This window comes from Notechis scutatus, chromosome Z (assembly GCF_049901735.1).
Source record: "Notechis scutatus isolate UNSWTSFEM ecotype Mainland chromosome Z, rNotScu1.2, whole genome shotgun sequence".
NCBI lineage: Eukaryota > Metazoa > Chordata > Lepidosauria > Squamata > Elapidae > Notechis > Notechis scutatus.
In genome coordinates, this window is record NC_142025.1 from 121280704 (window position 1) to 121289995 (window position 9292).

The window sequence follows — 9292 nt, forward strand, 5'->3', positions numbered from 1 at the left end:
CATCTCAATCCCCTGGTTAGACACTCGGTAGCCCAGGTAATCCAGTGACTCTTTATGGAATTCGCACTTTGACAGCTTTACATATAACTTGGCTGCTAAGAGTTTTTCAGCACTTGTCTGACCAATTTGACATGTTCTTCTATGGTTTTGCTGAATATAAGAATGTCACTCAGGTAGACGAGGACCCCTTTGTATAGGTGTGGATGTAACACTTCATTGACGAGTTGCATAAATACTGCGGGACCCCCTTGAAGTCCGAAAGGCATGACTCAAAATTGGAAACTACCCAGAGGGCAGTTGAAGGCAGTTTTCCATTCGTCTCCCTCCTTTATGCAGACTCAGTAGTAAGCTTCTCTCAAATCTAGTTTGGTGAAGACCTTGCCTTTAGCCAGGTGATTTAATAAGACCTTCATGAGGGGAGGGGTACATGTCTTTTATGCATACCCCGTTCATGCCCCTAAAATCCACACATAATATTAACCCACCATCTTTTTTTCTTTGAATAGCACTGGAGCAGCCAACCTAGATTTGGCAGGTTCAATAAAAGCTCTGTCCAAATTGCTATTGATGTATTTTCTCAACTCAGTCATTTCAGCTGGTGTCATTGAATACATCTTTGGTTTTGGCAGTTTTGTCCCGGTTCTAACTCTATGGCACAATGAGTGGCGCGATGGGGGGGTGGGGTAAAACATTGCATTCCTCTTTGCTGAAAACCTCAGCCAAGTCCCTATATTGTTTAGGGACTTGGGGCGCACCTGGAGGAGAGTCTGAAGTGGTGGCAGCTCTCTCTGGTTGGGGATCTCTGTTGGGTGGCAGTTTCTTTGTGGGAGGGAGGGGGCAGTGGGCCAACCCCAATTATGATTTTTTTGGTATCTGTCCTCCCAGTTGATGGTAGGGGCCCATTTATCCAGCCAAGCAAGTCCCAATATGACAGATTCTGACATTTTTGGAGCCACTACAAAACATATGAGTTCACGGTGTCTCCCCATCTCTAATTTGATCAACTCTGTTATTTGTGTGGCTGGGACTCCCCCAATTAGAGTCCCATCTACTTGTTCAAACCTGATTGGGCATTTCAGGTTTTTAGTTTTTATTCCTAATTGTTCAATGATGGGGAGGCCAATAAGGCATCTGGAACACCCGGTATCTATTACGGCTTCTATCTCCCTGCCTCCTCCATGCTCAGGCATCACCAGCTTCACTTTGACTATAAGAGGGGGGGATGGCAGCACTCACCATGGGGGCGTCTTCTTCATTGGCTTCTGTGGGGAGAATTTCCTGGGCCGGAAGTTCATTGCTCACTTCTCTGTGGAGGGGACCTTCTACAGTGTGTCTAGCAAACTGGCTACTGTCTGGAGGCTTCCGTGGATTTCTTTGACTCCTGGTGGCTGTACTAGGCCTTGGTTGTGGAGCTTGTGGAACAGGTGCAGGAGCCAGACAGTCAGCTGCTGTATGGCCATCTTGGCCACAACGATAACACTTTATCATTCTGGTGGGTCGGGTAGGAGCAGCTGCAGTAGGTCTGGTCAGAAGTCGTCTGGCCACAGCTCTCCTAGGAGGGCCTTTAGGAAGGGTTTTTTTGGGTGGGTTGATCTCCCTGTCCAGCCTGAGGGACATTGCATACCAATCCTTCAGAGTCTCAGGTATTTCTCTAATGTTACAGGCCTTTTTAACTTCTGGGTCAATAGCATTCTTGAAATAATGTAACAGTATTCTCTCAGGCCAGGCCATGAGATGGCTTGCAACCCTTCTAAAGTCTCATACAAAGTCTTTTAAGGGTCGCTTGCCTTGTTTCATTTCCATTAATTTGTCTTCATTTTCCCCAATTATATCAGGATTTTCAAACCTAAAGCTAAGGAGTTCAAGGAAGGAATTGACATCATAAAGTTCTGGAGCTTGTTTGTAGTGCAATTGAGCCATCCAATCAGAAGCATCCCCCTCATTCATCCCATCTGTGATTGCAGCAACCAGGTCGTGATCTGTTGCATATTGGGTTCCAAACCGCTCTATGTGGGACCAGATCCGAGTGAGGAAATAAGCAAAATGTTCATGTTGTCCGTCAAACATTGCTTTAAAAACCATTTGGTCTGGTCTGAGTGGGGCAGGGATCGCCATAGCAACTGGGGGCTGGGCTGGAAAGTACGGAGCCTGCCAAGGAATGTGGGAACCCTGGAGGGGGACTCCAAGGGGCGGCTGTGTTGGGACTTTCTGGAAGAAGGGCCTCTGCAGGGTTGCTCTGAGGGGTGGCTGAATTGGCACCTGCTGAGAAGAGGCTGTTTGTTGCATTCTTCCCCGCAATGGGAAGAGGGGGGTGGCTGCTGTCTGCTGCCTGCGCAGATCCCTTTGTTGAGAAGGGATCACTGCTTCTCTTTGGGGCCAGGCATTCACTGGCATTGGACCCACCCTTGACCAGGATAAAATCCCCACCCTGGAGGAATACTCCCTGCAAGGGGTAATCTCCTTTCTGGTTGTGGAGGGGGAGGGCTTGGGGTTTGTAACGTACCCAATGTCAGCTGCATCTGCTGTCTCTCCCTTGAAACTTGGGTCTGCCAGGCTGGGCTGGTTTGCCAGCCACCTCCAACCGATGCCCCAGTGATTCCCCCTCCACTTTTCAGGCTCGGGAAAGTAAAGGTGGGCTGCGTTAGGACCCAGCTTGTCTGGAGAGGTTGTGGCTGTGAGACATAACTTTCCACCTTAAGTTGTTGGAGTTGTTCTGGGATTCCTGCCAACGACTGGCTTCGGGATGGATGCCACAGGTTGATGTCTTGGGAGCTGTCAGATCTCAATGTCCCCCCACTTCTCCACTCTGTCTTGTGGGCAGTTTTCAGGAGGCTGGAGAAAGAGAGGTGTTCAAGCAGCATCTCCTCTGGTCTCATCCCTGGATTCAGCTCCGTCTGGCAGCTTCTCCATGAGTCCATCTCCTTGGGCCTGGCTCCTAACCTCTGTCTCTCCTCTGCAGCCTCCAATGCCTGCACCACCTCTTCAGAAGGGGGCTGGGGCTTCAATTAGTTCTCTGGTGTCCAGCCCCATAGCCCCTTCTGTATCTCCTTCCAGTTCTTCCATCTTCGCTGAGACTTCGTACTGCTCCATTTTTTGAATCAGTGCTGGGGCTCAGCACCCTGGACAGCCCCTTTTGGGGTGCTGGAGTTTGTTAGAGATTCAGGATAATGTCAGCATTCCAGCAAACCTCCATTCCAATCAGTAACACCGAGACAATCCAACCCCCTCCCACTTGTGGCAGTGTGGAATATGGCTTCCAAAGCTGACACTACCACTTTGGCTGATTGGGTAAGGCAACACAGGGAGATCACATCAGTATTGGGCCCCACAAAGTGTGCCACGTTCTGTCATGCACTTGGTAGAGTTGGACTCTGAGGGAGAGGAGGAACAGCCGACAGGGAGTGGAGGTGTGGCTCCAGAGGTTGTGGAGGAGGCTGGGGAAGGGCTGAGGGCAGCTGGGCAGTCAGAGGAAGAACCAGGCCCATCCCCTCTCCATCCTAAGACACGCAGGGAGGAATGGAGAAGGCAACAACTTGGCTTGCGAGAGAGGAAGCGGCAATGATCCTCTTCATTGGTTGCAGCTGGGGAGACGAGTATATAAGAGAGACAGTTAAAACACAGGTTTCCAGAAGAAAAGCATATTTTATTTTGGTCTGAAGTTATCTTGGTTGGCGTCCTTCCAACAGCCTGTGCCTTGTTATCTCCTTGAATTTGGTAAGTACTTCTGTTCTGTTGTGGAAATTTCATCATTGTAGTTTTTTTTTTTTTTCACCTCTATCTGCTCCTTAAATTTGGACTGTATTGCTTTCTTTTTAAGGCTATTTTTGAGTACGTTTTATCTCCAACTGAGTATTATTGAACAGTGGGGCCAAGTTGGAGGTATTAAAGGACATTTATTTACGTTTTGGATTTTGTTATTTTTGTGTTACACTCTGGGTCATCACACGTTCTCAGTGATTCCTCCACTAGCTTCAATTGGCCCCCCGGGGTAGGAAGCCTTTATGGAGCTGGCTATAGGATGCAAGTCCTGCAGAAGAAGAAAAGAGATGAGAAAGAGGATGGGGGAAACCAAATATTTTCAGTCTTGTGATGATGACATCTATCAGAGTTATGGATATGTATGGAATTTGAGGTCCAAATTGGGTGCAAGCCAAGTGAGGGAATGATCACACATGAGACATGATTTTTTTAAAATACACAACATGTAATCTGAGGTCCTGAAGGCCTCTCCAGAAGCAGAACCTTCACAAATCATGTCTTGTTCAAGGGTGGAAGATACCCACGTCAAAGCTTTACTGTAAACATGTTTGCATGCCATGCTTCACTGTGTAAACCCCTTCAAATAACTTCTGTCATATGTAGTGACACATATTCTGAATAAATAACACAATTAAACCAAATCCTGCAGCAACCTAATTCCTGTTCCAGGAAATCGTACCTGGTTATAAATTGGGGAAAACAAAGATTTCAGAAGGAAGATTCAATCTTGAGCCTGATGCTTTTAAAGCAGCCCTCTTAACAACCTTTGAAACTCTATTTTTCAAATGTCAATATTTTGTCCATAATCAATCCAAAAGAACCAAACCATTTTTATTTTTTTAAAGAAAATCAGTCATAAATTCCAGTTTATGACACTACAATTGAAAAACATGAATTTCGGTGAAAACTTTATAAAGATGATCCAAGCAATTTATTTCAACCAAACAGCAAAAGTGATAATAAATGGAGAAATAACAGAAAAATTTAACATAAACAAAGGTACAAGACAAGGATGTCCACTACCCCCCCTTTTATTTATATTAACTTTGGAAGTGCTACTCAGACAGATAAGACAAGACCCAGAAATAAAAGGCTTGAACATAAAAAAGAACAATACAAAGTACAAGCATTTGCAGATGACCTGGTGTTCATCTTGGAGGAACCCATAGAAACAGGACCCAAATTAATTTAAAAAATAGAAGAGTTTGGTGCAGTGGCAGGGCTTAAAATAAATAAGGAAAAGACTAAAATATTGACAAAGAACCTTACAAATAAAAAGAAAACCAAACTGATGGAACAGATGGGCATGCAGATAACTAAAAAAAGTTAAATACTTGGGAATTTGGCTAACAGCAAGATGCACATCCATTAAAGAAAATAACTATACTAAATTAATACAGCAAATAAAGATGGATCTGGACAAGTGGAAACATCTACAGCTGTCATTGGTTGGAAGGATAGCTACAACAAAAATGAACATTCTACCAAAACTGCTATTCTTGTTCCAAGCAATCCTGATAAAATTAGGAAAAAGTTCTCTGAGGAGCTAAATAGACTGATTTCTAAGTTCATCTGGCAGGGCAAAAAACCAAGAATTAAAATGAAAATGTTACAAGACACTAAAAACAAGGGAGGGTTTGGGCTCCCGGATTGGGAGCTGTACTATCAGGCTTCAATGCTCACATGGGTGAAGGACTGGATAAATTTAAACAAAAGAATATTGACAATAGAAGGGCATGATTTACAATTGAGGTGGCATGCATTTATATGGTACAGAAAAAACAAAGCACATAGATACTTCCAAAGGCACTATATCAGAAACGCTCTGTTGTCAGTTTGGGGAAAAATCAAACAGAACCACTACATGAAAATACCGGTCTGGACCTGTTGTTGGGGTGGCATGCTTTTTTATGGTATAAAGGAACTAAAACACAGGGGTACTTTAGAAGACATTATATATGGGAGTCTCTGTGGTTAAATTGGGAGAAAAATAAAAGACAATGTTATTTGAAAATTCCAGTCTGGCTATCGACTATTGAAGCATTTTCTTATCCTATAATATACAAAAAGGAACAAACAGTTAGATATGGTGAAATATTGAATGAAAAGGGTGAACTTAAATCTATACAAAAACTAGAGGAACAAGGTATAAAGATGAATTGGTTTTCATATGCGCAAATACATTCAAGGTATGATAAAGATTCTAAAACAGAAGGTTTCTATGATAAACTGACTGACTTAGATAAGATTTTGACAGGTACTGATGAAAAGGTGATTAAAAAAGTGTATGGATATTTATTAGAAATTAAACTAGAAGAAGAACAAGTTAAAGAAACTATGATTGCTTGGGGGAAGAATTTTGGATATGGGATTGATCTTGAGAAATGGCAAACATTGTGGTCTCAAAATTATAAAATGACAATGTCAACAGCATATAAAGAAAATTTGTATAAGTTGTTTTACAGGTGGCACTTTCCCCCGACAAGAATAGCAAGAATGTTCAAGAATAAATCTGAAAAATGTTGGAAATGTCATCAGATACCTGGCTCATATTACCATATGTGGTGGACTTGTGCGGATGCTAAAAATACTGGACTAAAATCCATACGTGGTTGGGAAAAATGACAAAAAAGCATATAGATTTGAAACCAGAAATATTTTTATTGGGAATTTTACCTGAAATATATAGTAAAGACTTGAAATGCCTGATTGTAAATGTATTAACAGCGGCTAGGATTGTATTTGCTAAAAACTGGAAAAATGAGAAAATACCATCACAGGAGGAAATCATTAAGAAAATATTGGAATGTACTGAAATGAGTAGATTGACATTTGAAATTAGAGAACAAGATGATAAACAATTTTATAAAATTTGGGATCTATTCTGTCAATGGTTAGACAATAAAATATAGTAACGAAATATGTAGACTTTTAGAAAATAATAAATATATAAAGATGTATTATTTTCTAATTATATCTACAAAATGATTCTAGGATAGATCTGGGATGATACGAATTGTCATAAAACAAATTAAGTAAAATATGATCATTTTGGAAAACATGAATGAATAAAAGTATAGTCAAATGATTGATTAATAATGATATTAATGTATTTAATATATTGATTGAAAATACGAGATTATATACAATGTAATTATAATTGAAGACTATGAAATGGAAGCACAAAACAATTTGTAAACCAACCGGCACACTGTATGTACATATATGGAAGATGATTTGATGTTTTTATGTTTTGTTTGTTTATGTTTGTCTTAAAAACCAATAAAAATTATATATATATAAAAAAAGAAAATACTGGTCTGGAGGGTTCTGGGTGACTTCCGGATCGGCGGAGTGGGGAAACAAGGCTCCGTTATCCCTACCTGATTTCTCCTGCCTGGCAACCCTTAATAGGCATTGTGAACCCTGGAGAGATTAGCAAAGGCAGAGGTGATGCCCTGAAGACAGTGTGGAGAAAGGCGATCTCCCGCTAGAATGAAGGGAAACTCCTTGATGCTGGCAGGAGAGAAGTCTGCCAGCATGGCGGATCTGAAGCTGTGATAACCAGGCAAGAAACAGGAAGACAAAATCAAGAAACAACACAATGACGCTGGGTGAGAACTTTTTTATTTCTAAAACTTTGCAATAGATCTACCCTTGACATAAAATAGAATTGGAGAAAGTGGAACTCAAAAAGATCAGAGCAGAATTTCCTCTCCATGAGAACAGCAGCAACCAGGTAGTTGGAGCTTTTGACAGATCTGGAGAAGAGCCACAGGACATTTATAGAAAACGGAGACTAAGCTGGAGGAAAGTCCAGACTAAGTATTTGGTAAGAACTTTTAAGAAAATGCGCTTACTATGATCCCCTTTTCCCTTTGATTGAGGCTGGGATTAAAACTTTGGGAAGAGCTTTTCTTTAGTATTAAAAAGAATAAGAATGCCATCTAGGGATGTGAAGAGTGTGTCTGAAAGTAAAGTAACTGATGCAATACCTATAAGAATTACAGAAGGACTTCCATGACATTTAGAGGGCATTAATTAAGTTTGGAAATGGAAGATTGAAAAAGAAGAGAAAATTCCTTGGTGAATTTGGAAATTCTATAACTATCTAGGTACTGTTTGAGAAAACCTTAATGACTTGATGAGATTCGGGGCCCTTATGGATTATAAACTTTAAGACTGCCAAAAGAACTATAACAACAGTGGGGCAAATTCGGATTATAAATTTAAGCATCAAAGAAAAAAAGATTGAGGAACGCATACTCCGAAAGCTTTTGAATAATTTAAAGAATTGATAGAAACATTAACTCTTACCTTTACTGATTATTAACTACTAAGTAGCAATTATTTAGCCTAAAGTTATATATATGTATCTGATAGATTGTATATCAGTGGTGGTATTCGACCGGTTTGGCCCAGTTCTGGCAAGCCAGTAGGAGCGATGAACAGTGGAGACCAAACCGGTTCTCTCCGCTGCTCTGCTGTTGGGCCCACCCACCCACCTGTGCTCCCATACTCACTTTTATCTGCTGAATTTGAAGCGCACTTGCTTTGCACGGCACAGATTAGTGTTGCACGGCAGCTGCTGAAGCGACCAGGATTGTGCAAGCTTGCAGGAGGCGAGTTAGAATACCTCTGCACCTACACAAATGCCTCTGCACCTGCACAAAGTACGCATTTGGCACACACGTGCACCCAAAGCGTGTGCACGCACGGCAAAGTGCGCCCACCAAGCCACGGCCACCGAACCAGTGGCAACAATATATGAATCCCACCACTGTTCTATATATTCTATATGTGTTACTGAGCTGTGGGTTGATTGTCATTGTTATAATAACAGGGTGTTTAAGGAGATATATCGGGGGGCGTGAGGGAAAACAACCCTAGAGCAAAGAAAAAATAATAAAACTACTACATTTACCATTTTGGAGAAATAATTTTTGATTACCCAGCATTTTTTCACATGATTCCTAGAGATGACAAGTACATCAAATATCTCCAAAATAGGAAAGAAAACCTCATTGATGCCTACATCTGCAACATCATCTCCATCAAACCAGCAATGAATAAAAAGCATGTTAGGCACGGAGAAGTTAGGCTCTATGCAGAATATGCAGGCAACGCTTCTTGCGATACAAGAAGCCATGACAAAGACCCACGAAACCATATCTAGAAATTATGAGAAGATTAAAAGTGAAATAGGGGAGATGAAAGAGGACATTTGGAAATGATGGTGGAACTATTGGTGAAAGATTTGGGAATAGGAAAGAACAAAATGCTGATTGAAATGGATGACGTTTATAGAATACAGACTAATTATGCAAGACGCCACAACCTACCAAAAGAAATTCATGTAAGATTCATCAAAAAATCAATCAGAGACGAGATCCTCCATAGAACAAGAGATGACCCATTAGAGTACAGAGGGAAACAGCTAATAGTATTGAAACAAGTGCCAAAAAGAATCAGGGACCTTCAGAAACCATACCAATTTTTGACATCTAAATTGACTAGGCACAATATTAACTTC